This window comes from Macrobrachium rosenbergii, chromosome 50 (assembly GCF_040412425.1).
Source record: "Macrobrachium rosenbergii isolate ZJJX-2024 chromosome 50, ASM4041242v1, whole genome shotgun sequence".
Taxonomy (NCBI): Eukaryota; Metazoa; Arthropoda; class Malacostraca; order Decapoda; family Palaemonidae; genus Macrobrachium; species Macrobrachium rosenbergii.
The window spans coordinates 26,061,638-26,079,072 of record NC_089790.1 but is presented as its reverse complement, the minus strand read 5'-3'; the positions used below and the strand labels follow the sequence as shown (position 1 = coordinate 26,079,072).

Sequence of the window (17,435 nt, the reverse complement as noted above, 5' to 3'; positions counted from 1 at the left end):
ATCAAAACGGTAAAATCTTTTTCCAAGGATTTAATGAATACTAGCTAACATATATAGTATTTAGAAATATATGTTAGGATAGGAAATTCACTGTATTTTTAATGATGCGTGGGAACTTATATACTGCAAATACCACAATTTAAAAGGGTTATTTTGTGACAAAGATCACATTTTTTGGCTACCTTTAACTTATCAACTGGACTTTTATTTTTTTATACTGGGTTATTGAAAATACTATAAATTACCAACATGAAAACTAATTTTGCACAGATGAATCAGAGAGAAGTATTAGAAAGCAGTTGCAGCAGTGCACACCAAAAAGGGTATACGGATAATTGCATTTTATAGAGTACCATCACCATCATCATCGATAAAGTCTGTATACATCACAAAAGGACTATAAAAATTAAATAACAATTAACAGATCGACGTTAATGATTCAATAAGAAATGAAAATGAACCTGCTAAGAAAGGAGCTGGAAAATAGAAGCACAATAAACCGCGAAAAAAAAAAAATAAAAACAACATCCCTCCAAAACCACCTGTAATTATGGTTTTGTGAATAGCAACCAACAACAGAGGCATTGAACTTCATAAAAAGTATTAAAAATTATTCTTCCTTTTTAGGTAAGGGAATATTTTTTTTACCTTGCAGTTCTAAGGTTCATTTTACAAACCATACCTTCGTTATTAGTCTAGCTATAATCTCAGTACCAAATTTCATTTATTTTTTAATTATTTCATTATGTTCATTTTTTTTTTTGGAATGATGTGGATTCTTTCCAAGGAATCGAACCTTTTTTATCTTTTATTTTTTTTTTTTGCCCAGGCCATACATTCACCTCTGAGGTTCCTGAGGTTACGAAATTATGATTTTCATTGTTTATTATTTCAGCCCTTTAATTTACATTTTCCTTGTTTGTGGGGGAAGAGCGAATTTTACAGGATTTTTTTCTTAAGCGATATCTTTGTACAAACCCACACTGAGAAGGAAAAAAAAACACACACTGACAGAGACTTGATAATCGTTAACCAGGGACTTCAGATCTTGTGGTGATTTTACTTTTCTGTAAAAGAAAACTATTGTGCCGGCTTTGTCTGTCCGTCCGTACTTTATTCTGTCCGCCCTCAGATCTTAAAAACTACTGAGGCTAGAGGGCTGCAAATTGGTATATTGATCATCTACCCTCCAATCATCAAACATACCATACTGTAGCCCTCTAGCCTTAGTAGTTTTTATTTTATTTAAGGTTAAAGTTAGCCATAATCGTGCTTCTGGCAACGATATAAGACAGGCCACCACCGGCCGTGGTTTAAGTTTCATGGGCCGCAGCTCATAAGCATTATACCGAGACCACCGAAAGATAGATCTATTTTCGGTGGCTTTGATTATACGCTGTAGCGGCTGAACAGAAAACTCGGTTGCACCGAAGAAACTTGGGCGCTTTTTTACCCCTTTTATTTAAGAAATTCTGTCTTCCAATTAATAAAAAAAAAAAAAATCGATAAAGGTAAACAAAAGAATAACCAGGAACCCAAGATTTTACCAAGCCTTGAAACTTGAATGGTTCAAAAGAAAAAAAAAATAAATAAAAAGCAAGAGGGAAATTTCCGGAAGCGATCATAGCAACCGAATCTTCGGCGTCCGCCTGTCAAGGGCAACTTTCCAGCAAGGTGTCAAGAGACGGCAGGGCAACCGTGTGGTCGTCATCAAGTACGCGGTTTTACAGGAATTAAGATAAGTAATTTGAGTTTTAAAAATGTCCGCCAATGTTTAGCCTGAACACGGAAAGCGGAAGATTACTTATGAGAAAATCAGTTATATTTACTGCATTCAAATTTAAGGATGTAAAACAAAAATCAATAAAGCAGCGATTGTGGTGGTACCTGTACATGAAAAAAAATTATATCAAAAATTAAGTAAAAATATGTTACGCAAATATTGCCACTTTAACAAGTCAACAACTGTACACCATCAAATATCAAAGGCCTTAGCAGCAACACGCAGATTTACGGCTGGAAACTGTACTAATACCAAGGTCTAAGTGTTATGTCTTTAGCATTATTTAATTACACACAACCATGTGTAAATATATAAGGATATATAATATATAAACGAAACAATGTTAATTATTATAAAAAAAACTTGCCGGCACACTGATAATTATTAATTAAATTAAATTTTTGTCTCTCAACAATGTTCCTCTTATAATGTCACTACTCCATCTTTTCAACACCTAATCATCAAAAGAATTAAAATATATATTTAGGAATGATATTCCAGTCACAGGTAATATATATATATATATATATATATATATATATATATATATATATATATATATATATATATATATATATATATATATTACCTGTGACTGGAATATTATTCTAATATATATATTGTAGTTATTTGATGATTAGGTGTTGGAAAGATGGAGTATGTATGTATAATATGTGTATATATATATATATATATATATATATATATATATATATATATATATATATATATATATTATATATATATATACATATATGTTTATATTTATACATATGTAATATATATATATATACATGCATATTTATATGTATACGTATAAGAGCATTATATAAGTAAGCATAAATAATGTAGGTATAAATAACGTGAACGTTTCTTTGGCTGATAGAAGTGACGGCATTTTTCAATATTTCTACATCATGATACCAAGTGGTGTTTTATGAACACAAGCGTGTGCTTAAGTTTCTAAAAGTTTGAGAGAGAGAGAGAGAGAGAGAGAGAGAGAGAGAGAGAGAGAGAGAGAGAGAGAGAGAGGGAGAGAGGGAGAGTAGAAAAGACTGCTAGTACATTAAAACGACAGATATGCAGGATTAACAAGTCCACCCCAGCACCTGACCCCATTTTTGCCTGAATACTATCACATGACGCGTACGTTCATGAATGACAATGACAACGCCATAAAAAAGAAATATGGCAATTTCATTACTCTCTTTTTTTTTTTCAGGCGGAAACAGGCCGTTGTACCACTTTTCTTTTTACTTTAAATACCTCGCATAGGAAGAAACGCTAGAAAAAAAAAGTCCCTATTGTTTCGAAGAGCCCAGGGAAAATACTTTCTAGCGTTTCCTTTTCCTCCCATTCTGTGTCTCAGGATCGTGGGAGGTATCTCACACCGCCCCCCCACCCCTCGCCCCTGCCCCATAAGTCGAGGAAGAAAAGCAAGAGGAGTAAAAAAGAAATATAAAATAAAAGTTCATCGTTTATAGGTCATTTTATTGGAATTTCCCATAACTTTTAATTATATTTCCTAGATTGAATACCCCTAAAATTACATCAATACCTCTCACCATTTTCAAGGTAAACATACCATTTAAGCAATACATCTACATCGAAGACAAATATACAAACTCACATGTATAATATACACACTCAAATATATATAATATATATATATATATATATATATATATATATATCTATATATATATATATATATATATATATATATATATATATATATATATATATATATATATATATATATATATATATACACAGACAGCCAGTGCACGATCTCGCTGGGTCATCCTCGATTAGCAGTTAAAAATAAATATCCAAACTTACTACCGATACGGCAGGAACTCGCTCTGTTTTACATAAAGGAAAACAAGCTACTAGTCCATATCACGCTAACTCCCCTTGGCCAATATCCTGACATAATTTTTCCTTCACACACATCCGTCACATTTATCTTCACATACTCATAGCATTATCATAATTTTAGTTGTAATTGTTTTTTTTTTAAATATATTTTCCCTCCTCCTCCCTATCCGTCTTATTTGTCCCAAGGATTTTCCTCATCTTGATTTGCATTTTATAAATATGATTCATAAATGTATTAGGTTCTTTTCCACAATAAATACCGAATCATGAATTTATTATCCGCAAAAGCCACAACGATCCCTTAACTTCTCTTAAAATCGTATAAAAAGATAATGTAAGAATGCATTTCATGTTGGTTATGATAACTGAAAATTTATGTACACTGGCAAATGTTACACGGTGTTTGATCTATTATGCAAAGATGTTGAAAAGATAAATCATGTCAATTAATATTTTGAGACTGCATATTTTTCCTCAATGTTTGTTTATTCTAGTTTACCACCATGGCATTAAACAAATACCAGGCAAGCTTGAAGAAACTCCACAAATACACTGGTCTTTTTTATTATCATCATTTACTCCCAGAACACAAAAATAACAAGAAGCACACGAGGCTATCTATCCTGAACCTTTAAATACCTGTCTTCTGCTTTATACAGATTTTCCCTTTGGTCTAGCACTCACATACTTCCAAAGCAACTCATTACAGAATGCACACTTACCATCTAACCACACTTCACTCTCTTTTCGATTCCATCAACTTCAGATATTTCAATATTACAAATTGCTTCAATCTTAGCTGGAAATAATACTACTATATCAGTAACTTTACTGTTATTTCTTAATACATCCAGTATGTTCAAGCAAAGCATGCATAGAGGTGGCACTTTTCGGCCAAGGTTGTCCAGTTTATACAAATCACCGGTGCACTAATGGAACTTTCCTCGGTTTCATAAAAAAAACCTCAATCCCAACTCCCTAAATTATCACTGAAAATCTTAAAATCACCGTGTCCATGAATCGTAAATTAACATCATACTGCAGAATCATAAAAAAACCGGCGTCGTTTTATCAATAATGAAACGTTCACTTTACACATATTCTTCGTGTGTGTGTATGTATCAATGTATGTATACACACATATACTGTGTATATATATATATATATATATATATATATATATATATATATATATATATATATATATATATATATATATATATATATATGTTTGTATGTATGTATATATATGCACACACACATATATATATATATATATATGCACACACATAAATGTGATATATATATATATATATATATATATATATATATATATATATATATATATATATAAAATAATCAACATAATCACGTGTGGATCAGAAATAAATTTCTGACTCACATCAGGATCGAACCCAGGTCTTTCAATCGAAAGACAAGACCGCTGCCAACCAAACCACACGAGTCATAAAGCCTTAGGTACAGTGGTACTTAGGTTCCAACTTCTTTAATGATCTGTGTGGCTTGGTTGGTAGTGGTCTTGTCTTTCAATTGAAAGACCTGTGTTGATCCTAATGAGTCAGAAATTTATATATATATATATATATATATATATATATATATATATATATATATATATATATATATATATATATATATATATATATATATATATATATATAACTCCGTGGTCGACATGCGAAGACATCATCCATAAAACAAAAGTGGACCTACGAATAGACACCACGAAAAATAACGAGACTAATCATGGCGACCGGGTGAAGAAGATTGAAACGAGGAATTTCCATTATCGTATTTCATGACTTGCCAATATCATTGTTTCACATATTTCATGCGGACAGAGAGAGTAACAGGTGGTACACAGGACAGATGCACCGGGGCAAAATTCACATAAACTACAAGGTGCACTGTGGTTCTGACAAAATTGATAATCGTGTCAATTCAAACTAAAGCTCAGCACATTCTTCCTACCTTGAGTAGGCCTAGGCCCAGGGTGGAGTGGGGAACGGGTACGGTGGCATCAGTTTGCTTTCATCTGCAAAAGAAAAACGAAAACAAAATTAGTATCAAATGTAGAGGATGTATACGTATATGTATGTGTGTATGTATATATATGTATATATATATATATATATATATATATATATATATATATAATCTACTATTCATACTCACAGGACCTTACAAGAATGAAAGGCTGTGAATACAAGAGACAAACAAACTGACTAGCATAACAAAATAAATCAGATGAGCTTACATCAGTATTTCATAAGTACACACAAAGTGTTTTTATTTCAGAAAAAATATTATTTTCCGATAATTTTGTTGGCGCTGCGATTCATTCTGGTCTTCATTTCTTTAGGAAACGTCTTATTTCATTGTTTCAAGGCTTCCATTCTCGGCCCACTCAACCGCCTCCAAACACCTTCCAAAAAATACAAACTAAGTCTATGAATTTCCAGTACAAAATCATTAAGCAAATGAAAACATATCAAAACGAAAAACATACTTCAACAGGGTTATATCCTGGCCTAGCCTAACCCTGGGTCTTCTAACAGACTTGGCCCTGAGCGCCGTAAATACATACAGATATGCAAGAATATATCCTGTTATCGTAACTCATCCATTCTCAATTACCTCGCTTAGAAATAAATTGCAAAGTGTTGGAGTGCAGAAACTTTTCTAAAATCTGTTCTGAAATAACCACTCCATTTCTGATAAATCAAGTTAGTATTGTTTGTTATATTTAGTCTAATACTCACAGTGCGAGAGAGCACAGCATTAACTGCCTTCTTTACCAACAGATCTTTCGGGGTAAGGAAACGGTTGTATTTTCCCAAATTACACAGTACAAAATATAAAGCAGTAAAAGTTAATGTTCAGTTAACTACACAAATTAAAGAATAGCTACGCATAATTTCAGTTATCGTTTCTTTCTAGATATTAAGGGATTACTAAGCAAAGAGAAGGTAGATCACTATACTCGTTTTTAAAAGGCGAAATTTCATAACACTGAGGAATATCGCGGTAAGCATAGCCAAGGTTCATAACCTTTGAATAATCATTCACTACTTTTCAGAATGGTAATATTTTATATAATAGCAATGAACTGCCATTTTTCATATCAAAATGCTCACATATATAAAGTGAAGATGTATGTAGTGTCCAATTACTCATAATGTCAAGACAACAATAAATGAGATCGCCACGAACTTCTAACCCAAACAGCCGCCACCGACACCCAATTCTCATATCTGTAACGATATATTGAACAACAAATGATTTTCAAGCTCCCCGGGCGCCATTGTAAGAAGAGGGAAGAGGATCAGGCATCGTCACTTGGAGTTGTTTACAGGTCAGCTCTCCTCCAGGGTAGCATTCTTGCGCCCTCTTTCTTCATCTTTTATCTACTTATATGGAAGTGAAGTTTAGAAGCACAGCGGCTTCATTACCAGCTCTGCTGTCGCAACGCCTGACTCCCTATTCTTTTTTTTTTTCTTAGAAGCATTGGGCATCCACTGACGTTTAACTGGAGTACTATTTTCCCACATATAATCTCCACGTTCCTTCTCTGTCATTTATAACTTAATTTTTATTACAAAATAAAAAGAGTTCTTCCCTATCTATACTTCCATTTTTTCTTCCTGATAACATCACTCTTCCATTATTCTCCTTTTACCTCCTTTTTATGTCCCGCCATAAGCAATTCCCAGTTTGTGCAAGAAATGTTGATAAGAAATTCTATACTTCATAAAAATTTTAAAACCATTTCAGAGTTCGTTCCTCCCAAAGCAAGATGTCGAAGTTCCATCGCGGGACGATTTCAATCTTAATCTATCCATACATATGCCGAAATCTACCCGGGAGGTCTTTATGGACCCATAGTGAAGATGAAGAAAAAAAAGGAACCACACGCTTCAACGAATAGGCCTAGGCGCTGAAACTGCTTTATATGGTTCACGATAGAGATGGCGAAGCTCATGTTTCATTACTTATGTAAATGGGCCAGACTTAAATTGAATTTCCCTTTTTTCAATTTTTTACCGAATAAAGGTTTTCTATTGTTTGTGTGTGTGTGTATATATATATATATATATATATATATATATATATATATATATATATATATATATATATATATAAATATATGAATTTTTATCACATCACCGTGACATTTTATACACACAAACATTCCCCTTCGGTATTATTTACAAAGTAGAGCGAATTGGATTTGAAACGACATTTGTAGCTTAATGTTTGTGTGTGTGCATATGTAAGTGTATATGTATATGTATATGTATACACACATTATTATATATATATATATATATATATATATATATATATATATATATACATATACATATATACTGTATATATATAATGTGTGTTTGCCGCGCGTAGACAGAGCGTTTCTTTTACGAATGTCTAAATTCGCGAGGGGTCATTAACCACAGTTCGTCATAATTTCCAGTGCAATTTTTGCGAGAGGTTTCAACATTTATCTTGTTTCTCAAGATAAATGATGCATAACAGATTAAACCAAAGTCTTCTGCAATTACTCTGTACAAATGATGGGCTAGTATTAGCAAACAGGTCCGGGTACCACGAGTAATTAGCTGTTGAACTTCAGGTTAACTTACAATTTAGTGAAATTTTCTTTTTATTTACGTCAAAAGTGATGTAAGCATGGAGTACGAAGATTGTTTAACATCTATGAATCAATCTGGATACAAGAGAACAACTGTTACATAATGTTTACACTGGGAGCAACAGCTGACAAGTTTTTTGACAACACACGGATATGCATATTCATTTCAAATTAGTGACGGTGCTCCTTTTCAGAGCAAACATTTTTAAAAAGAATTAATGTCTCCTTTATTTCAGAAAAGATACACACACACACACACGTATGTATATATATATATACATATATATATATATATATATATATATATATATATATATATATATATATATATATATATATATATATGTGTGTGTGTGTGTGTGTGTGTGTGTATGTGTGTGTTGGAGAGGAGACCATAACAGAGGAAATATAAGGAAAAATATATAAAGAGAGAAGTTAGATTATAACATTTATAACAATAACAGTACAAAAATTAGGCTACATGCACAAACGATTAAAAGAAACATAAAAATGCTAAATGCATGTGGACCTGGCCTTTGGACTATGAATTGCCTTAAGCTGCTGATTTAAGGAAGCTTGTCCATCCACACAACACGCAACTACCACACCGGGTCAGCTTTTTACATTAATAGTAAATGAGGGAGACAACGGCAGTGAAAGCGGCGACAATGGTGGACAACACAAAGAGGAAAGGCATACATGTAACTACATACTGAATATGTGTGTACTGCATCTTAACGAAAAGTAATGTGTACAAATATCCGGCAAGAGGAATAAATTTCTTTTCACTTTACGACTAGTTTCGTTTTTATTTCCATTTAATCAACATTCTTCAAAATATATAAATATATTAACAGGACTCAAATAAAAAAAAAACTGCAATTTCGGTTTATTCTCCAGACAAACAGAGCATGAATCCTACTGTGAAAATGAGCAACAACCATAGGGGTAACTGAATATTTGGAAAAAAATCAGAAAAGTTCAAAGGATTAGTTAGCAAAAGGTAAATAGGAAACTTTCTTAAAAGTCATTTTGTGAAACCTTATAAATCATTGTTTAGCTTAAAAATATTTTCTAAAACAAAGCATCAGGTGGCATGTATTAGCACCAATATTTCTATGCGAGTAAGGATTATTTTCTCTTTTTTGAACGGAAACTGAAGTCTCTATCATTCTGGGACATCAACAGCACTAAGACCGTCAAGAAACCTTTCTGCAGGAGAATGTATTTCTCTCTTTCTCTCTCATTCCAAGTCACTTTTATTTCTGGTAAAAGGACTGACTGATAACCATGAAAGGCGCATATTGAGTAACTACTGCCTTTAGATTCTTCAGACAAGAAGCAAGATACAATCGTCCCCCTTCCACCGAGACGGGAAAACTACCCGAAATGCCTATCGTTGTTACAAAGAGCACATTCACTCGAGTAAGAGGGGGACCTGGACCCACGGGCAAATGGGGCACGTGCCTCCTGCAGTTGGGCATGTTTTGACTTTTCCTTTCTATCTATCACCTATTACGCAGCACAATGCACTAGACCGAAAGCTTCGCGAGGGGCACAGCTATTCTGTGACGTAACTTCAAAAATGACCAGAACTTGATATCTCCGATGCTATCTGTAGCAAGACTTGCCACTCTAAGACTGCTGTAAGTCGGCATCAGTAAGAAATAAGCGCAGTAGAGAGAGAGAGAGAGAGAGAGAGAGAGAGAGAGAGAGAGAGAGAGAGAGAGAGAATGGAAGGAAGAAGACAATGACCCCTTTCTCCTTGGAGGGTCAGCTCCTCCCCTAACCACCACTCCTCAACTCCAATCTACTCTTTCTCTATGTCTCGTGTTGTGACGGAGGGCATAGCATAGCCAACATTGCAAACCTCGTGAAGCAGTAATGACTCGGTAACGAGCCCACCCCTCCAATGACTGCTGCATAGTTAGAGGGTCCAAGGGGCCACTTGGCTACGAAACTTGATCATCATGTCGTCGTTCAATTTCAAGTTACTGTTAGTTTTTATTCATTTCTTAAGTAATTGCCTTCTGTGTTTCAATGCATGGAAGAGTGAACTACGAAGACAACACTCAAACTGAGTTCGTTACAACGTAACTAAAAGAACATGCTGTTTGTATGACTCCCTTAGTGTTAACAGCATGCACTTAAGGCCACCTTAAAATCCATGCTATTTAAGTCATCAGTTAGTAAGTCACTAAGAGTGCAAGGATCTTTAAAAAAAATTAATCATAATATTGACGTCCGAGACTGAAATTCTTTATCATAACTACGAACAAAAAGATATAGCACCGTAGCATTTCGCGTGATCAATTCCTGGCAATAATAAAAAAAAAAGGGGGGGGAGCAAAATAAGAGAATAAACTAAAGGCCACTGGCCACCTTACTCTTGTTTGCAACATTTCAACTACAATAAGCGGCGTTCAGTTACGTTTAAAAAGATTCACTGGTTCTTTTAGTTGAAGATTTCAGCCTCCAAAATTCAGAAAAAGGTAATTTTAATATTTATTAGTATGGACGAAAGAAATATAAATTAAATGTGGTGTCTGGCCTTAATTTCTAAAAACTGATATTGCCGGATTAAATATTTCCGCAACGTGAAAGCAAAACCAATTTATAATAATAATAATAATAATAATAATAATAATAATAATAATAATGTAATGCATTTAATACATTACACGTCACAGAAGTTCACTGAATTAAAATCTTTTTATAAAATAAAAATATGTTTCTAAGCCACTCACCATCCATCGAGTAAAAGGAAAATGCGAACGAAATAGGGCACACGCAAAACACGAAGGTGTCAGAAGAAGATGTGGTGGGGATGCCATGAAACTTTCTACTTTCGAGCTAACAAAAACAAAAGAGGTGGGGGAAAAACTGACCAATATGCATATACAGTAAAACATAAGAATATCACTGACCAAGAAAAAAATGTAGAAATGCAAGACAATGATTCGGTTCTGACTCGACAAACATAAATGTCTCTTCTATCAAAACGAAGTACCTTTCGCCTTAATATTTAAAATTTCTCTTGTAATACCATTACGGGGCTTTCAGCATTCTGTTTCAAATTCGCAAAGACTGTCAAGAAAAAGTACAAAGAATGAAAGTAAATAAGAAAAAAAAATATTAAACGAAATTATTACTTTCCCTTTTCACATTCAGTTCTTTATTCATGACACTCCCATTTTCTCGTTTTTAAATATTCCAGTCTTATATCTTTTTAACGACTTCATTCTATTCTTCCTCGCTTTTTCTAGTTTGCAGCCTTTTTTTTTATTAACCTATGAAATTTATCTTTTTCTTATCAATTTCATTTTACACCATATTTTTACTCAGAATGTTTTTTTTAGCATAATTTAACATTCTTTTTGAATTCTTCAGTCTATCTGTTTTATCATGTCACTCCAACTGCTAATGCCTTGAGATTTAACACAGAGTCCTGGGACGCAGAAAATTTGATGGATATCAGTCTATCGACGCTTGGTTTTCTGCTTCTGTGAGGAAACACTTGTCCAAAATCCATTGGTCACCTTCCCCCAGCCCTTCCACAGCTCTACCCAAGAGGCAGTTCCCAGGATACTCTCTTAGACGTACCATTCATTGCTGGGAAGTTTCTGCAGTTTCAGAGTCCTCCTTTCAAGCTTATTAACCACATTCCAGAGGCAATGCTCCTTTTTGGCTGGGTCATAATAATACCAGTTCTCGGGATAAGAGGTTCGGCTACATACTGTACATCAGAGAGAGAGAGAGAGAGAGAGAGAGAGAGAGAGAGAGAGAGAGAGAGAGAGAGAGAGAGAGAGAGAGAGAGAGAGAATTAATCGTGAAATCTAATCAATGAAGCCAAGCATTGGGGACTTTCAGCTACTCTGCGTTTAAGACTGTGAAAAGGAGTTGGAGTGGTTGGACAGCTGGATAAAGAGATCACGAAAATCGATGAGATGACGTACACGGATCTAACTGGAGGTGAAATGGGAGAAAATCCCACAGTACACTAAGAAGTAAAAGTTCAAGAGGTTGGATAGCAAGACGGAAGAGAGGAAGTGGGAATGGAAGTAAAGTAAAAGACTAAAAAGTGGGTACAGACAGGGACCGAAGAGACGCTGCAAAGGCCCTTTAGTGATACCTACAGTACGTGAGGTGCACTAATTTACTTTCGTGATACCTACAGTCCACTACGTGAGGTGCACTAAAGACACTAACCCCCTACGGGAAGGGGAAGGCGGAATATTTCGATCACACTGCAATAGCTTTATGTGCAACAAAGTGATAGAGCAAAATAAAACACTTTGTTGTCACTGTCAAAATAATCATTTATTTGTGGTTACGTTACCCATTAAAAAAATTTATAGTATCTTTCACTTGTCAGTCTGAGTATCTTAAATCCAAATTTTCATAATTATGTTGCAATCTAAATCCTAAAGAACTGATTAATTGAATATATAGAATTAAATTATTTTGAACCTTATTATATGGCATCAAAGTTTGCTTAATCAAACCCTCTCCAGGGATTTAAATTACGATGAATCATAAAGAGGGTCAACAAGAATAAATCTGAACCAAGCCCTTTCAATTCTCTCCGCTAGTATTACAGAGCAAATTTTTTTTTTTTTTTTGTTTCTGACTTATTCTGGGTGGTCTCCTAAATGTTTACGAGAAAATATATTGCTTAAAAGCAACATTTTTAAAATATCTTCCTGAGTATATGCGAGTATGAGTATTAAAAGAATAGGGCTGATTTACTGTTGAACACATCTTCCAGAACCACACCCGCGGAGGTACAACGAAGATGAAGAAAGTTTAGCGTGCGTAAAAAGATGGTTGATTATGTGGACTTGATATGTTAGGAGATGTAATCGTGAGGTGTGTGAAGCTGGTGTAACTGTAAATTTCCCTTCAAGAAATGGTCTTCATGAATTCCGCAATCAAGGGAAGAATGTGCCTGTGATTTTTGTGTATTTGCTAAGATCCAGATACAAATTGTGTGTGTGTGTGTGTATGTGTGTGCAGAGAATGAGTATGTCTGTACAGCAAGACGGGAACTGGACACTTCCAATATTGTTTTCTGAAATTAGACTCTCACATTTCAAACTTATTCTAACAGTAGTGAAACATTTTACCATCGATCCCTCAGTACTTAGTAAAAAAATATCTTGAAATTCTAGACAGCTTCTATTACTTTCATAAGGGAATGTAGTAACCTCTATGCAATATATACAATCATTACCATCAAGTTAGCAAGTGTCTCCCTGTCTTATGCTGATGTTAAAACTGCCTCCAGGTATCTACATTCTAAGGATGACCGTGGGTTCCTTTCTACCTGCATGGCATCAGCCCTCGTCCCCTTACCTCTCTCTCTCTCTCTCTCTCTCTCTCTCTCTCTCTCTGTGGGTTCTTTGAAATCTAAATTAAATGATCATCCCATCCCTGAAAAATATTTACCCGAGAAAATCTCATTGTCTTTCCGCGTAGAAAATTTGCTTGAATTCTCAGAAGTATCTGTAAAAGCCACATCCCCCCAAAAAATACATCTCTAGTTCTGATGATTAGATTTTAACTTTAAAATGTGGGCATGATCGTATATGGCAGACAGCTATTATCTGAAGTCTTTCACATGTAGACGTTAGTAGGAATGACAAAAGTTCCTTCTATTGTCAATCTTCGAGGTAAATACGGACGTGTGTATCTACAGAAGTGAGTTTTAGTGTACTTAAAATCTTAAGTAAATAACACAAGCCACACACACGCACACACATACACATGCATGCGTATCACAAGCCCCACACCCACACACACACACACCCACACATGCATGCGTATCACAAGCCCCACACCCACATACACATGAAACAGAGGATATGGTTCTGAGCAGTTTCGTTTACTGACGAAGAAATTTATGGATATGCAAGGGAGAATTTAACAGGTAAGGACAATATCCTTAGTTTCATTCTCCACTGCGATATTTTACACACACACACACACACACACACACACATATATATATATATATATATATATATATATATATATATATATATATATATATATATATATATATATATATATATATATATATATATATATATATATATATATATATATATATATATATATATACTGTATATATGAATGCATGTATGCATATATATATCATAAACATATATATAATATGTTGAAGACAACTGCATTATTTGCAGAGACTACCTTTTTATTTAGACTCTGAATCAGTCTATACTTCCTTTTCTCTTCAGGTAAGTTTCCTGAGGAGTTTACCTGAAGAGGAAAAGAACAACTGTCACTGCCATATTCATCCATTCATAACTGAAAGTGTCGAGTATGCGCGTTAGTGCGAATGTTTACTATACATGATCAGAATCTTCATCAGTGTGCGTAATACAACAAAATTTTATATCAGCAACTTTCTGATGGCTTGGTTCTCTAAGCTTTTTACTCTGACACTATTATAAGCATGTAGGTTCTTGAAACCAAATGAATTAGGAGAGTACAAAGAAAAACATCCGTACTTTAATGGACATTATGCCGTATTTTGATAATGTTATACAGAAGAAGAAGAATATAGAAATTAGGCCAAAGGACAAGCACTGAGACCTATGGTAATTCAGCCTCCAACGGATTTGACTTTAAACAAGGGAAAAATGCGCCGGAGTTTCTTCGGCGCAATCGAGTTTTCTGTACATCGTATGATCTACACCACCGAAAATAGATCTACCTTTCGGTGGTCTCGGTATTATGCTTGAAAGGTGTAACAGGAGGAAAACCTCGCAGTTGCACTATAAATCAATTGCTGGAAAGTAACATGGAAGAAAGACAATATGAACGGAGGTACAGTAAAGGAAAGAAAGGGGTTGCAACTAGGGGGCCGACGGGACTCTACAAAGAACCTTAAGTAATACGTACAGAGCACCGCATGAAGTTCCCTGAGGGCGCTACCCCCTACGGGGAATAATGTTAACATCCAAGTTTTCATGTGGTGAAGTAGAACGACATAAAAGTACTGAAGTGTGAATATAATTTAAATAGGCCTACGACCTCAAGTTGACTTAAATGTCTCTTTATTCTACCACACGACAGAAGACAACAGAGAATGACTTTCAAGTCCGCGTGAGAGAGGATGAGAGGGGGAGAGAAAGCCAGATTTCTAACGTGCACCGGAAACTGATATCTGGGCAAAGGCGTTCGTTAAGCCTTAGGCCTATCGCGTCGCAAATTGCTTCAGAAAGGACGAGGCGTGACTCCGCGAACCGAAACGCTGACTGAGTACCCCTTTGTTACAGTATTCAACAGTCAGGTACTTACTTCTTTGTTACAATTCAGTATCAAAACCACATTTCACGATTGGGTTACTTGAGTCGGGCGCTGTGACTTTCCCGCGATAATGGCAACAGAACTGCTTTTCAATTTCTTGAATCGGGATCACGGGTCGTCGGAAATTTCTATTAAAGTTCTGTTATAAAATCAGGTTTACCTCTTTGCTGTGACATGTTTTCCTTGAAGCAGAGAACACGTACGTGCAAGTATACAAGCATACACACAGGTGTGTGTGGGATGTATTTTTCTGTGCATGGGTGAATGTGTTCGCTACAATGTGCATCTAAACTAACAGAGTAGCTGTGTTAGTTAGCATAAAAAACTAACAGTGAATGTTTGAACAAAACTTGATATAAGGTTCAAGCGCCTGAAATGGTCAAATAACTTGAAAAAGAGAAGGCTGAAGATTGTAAAGAAAAAGAAGCACTAAAAATTCTATGTATTTCCAGTGGAGCAACGAGTAAAAGGAAAGAAAAACGAGAAGCCCGAACACTTCTTTCCTTGGTTCACTTCCAGTGCAAACAAGTGATTTTCGTAATAGACCAAGTCTTTCAATAATACGAAAATCCTGTTATTCTGAACCATTTGTTCCTCTCTCTCCACCTTTTATTCTTAACATAATTTACTTTACGTAATAACCAGCCCCGAGAGAGAGAGAGAGAGAGAGAGAGAGAGAGAGAGAGAGAGAGAGAGAGAGAGAAGAGAACGTTCACATCACGACCACTTCATAGCTCGAGGACTTAATAATCTTGATGGAGTTCCTCCGTGATGTTCCTGGACACACCGATGAAGAACATCTCTTCTTCGTCCACAGGCGACCATCCATAACATCTGAGAGAGCGTTCGCGTGTGTCTGTCTGTACGTCTGTATGGGTGTGACGAGTTCGCCATCACGGCAAAAATCAGGTCAGCTTGACAGCAACACCGACAGACCCTGAAACTGCTCTGGCTGACCTGCATGATGGGCTGCTCTCTCTCTCTCTCTCTCTCTCTCTCTCTCTCTCTCTCTCTCTCTCTCTCTCTCTCTCTCTCTCTCAGCACATTTTCCTAGTTCTTTTCATCATTATTTTTACTATACAATCTTTCTCAATAGCTGACAGGTAGCACTTAAGAAGACGGGATTATTGTGATAAGAAAATCGTTTAACGTAATAAATTGAGACTATAACATCAACGTAAATCTTGAACAATTTAAGAAGAAACCATTAAATTGGAAAAATCATGATGCAATTAGGCTCTTCAAAGATGGTAATTAAAAACAAACTTTTTTTTCATTCTCTCACTACAGATAATTATACATACACACACACACACACACACACACACACACACATATAAATATATATATATATATATATATATATATATATATATATATATATATATATATATATATATATATATATATGTCTGTTTGTGTGTGTGAGTGTATAATTAGTTGTAAAGAGATATGAAAAAAATGTTTGTTTTTAATTACCATCTTTGAAGAGCCTAATTGTATCATGATTTTTCCAGTTTAATGGTTTCTTTTTAAATTGTATTTTTGCCTTCCAAGCCAGGGAAACCAGGTTCGTATCTTGGGCGAAGGCGGAACATAGGAGCACTTTGCTAAAAACCATGGCCCCAAATGGTGTTGTTAATTTTCAGTTTTTCAGCAATTCTTGTGGGATGAGGTTGCTAGCTCCATGGCCCCTTTTTTTAACATGGTTGCTATAAACAAACACAATGGGTTTTTAGCAAAGTGCTCCTATGCTCCGCCTTCGCC

The 17,435-nt window shown here is 35.0% G+C and overlaps 1 protein-coding gene across 4 annotated transcripts in view; it reads right to left on the bottom strand.

Moving 5' to 3' along the window:
* RhoGEF64C (Rho guanine nucleotide exchange factor at 64C) overlaps positions 1-17,435 on the bottom strand; it is a 261,141-nt gene that overhangs the window by 50,398 nt on the left and 193,308 nt on the right. For all 4 annotated transcript variants that reach the window (XM_067094314.1, XM_067094312.1, XM_067094315.1 and 1 more), the window contains one exon: positions 5,657-5,720. The gene's annotated coding sequence lies outside the window, so the exon portion shown is untranslated. The remainder of the gene's footprint in view (positions 1-5,656; positions 5,721-17,435) is intronic.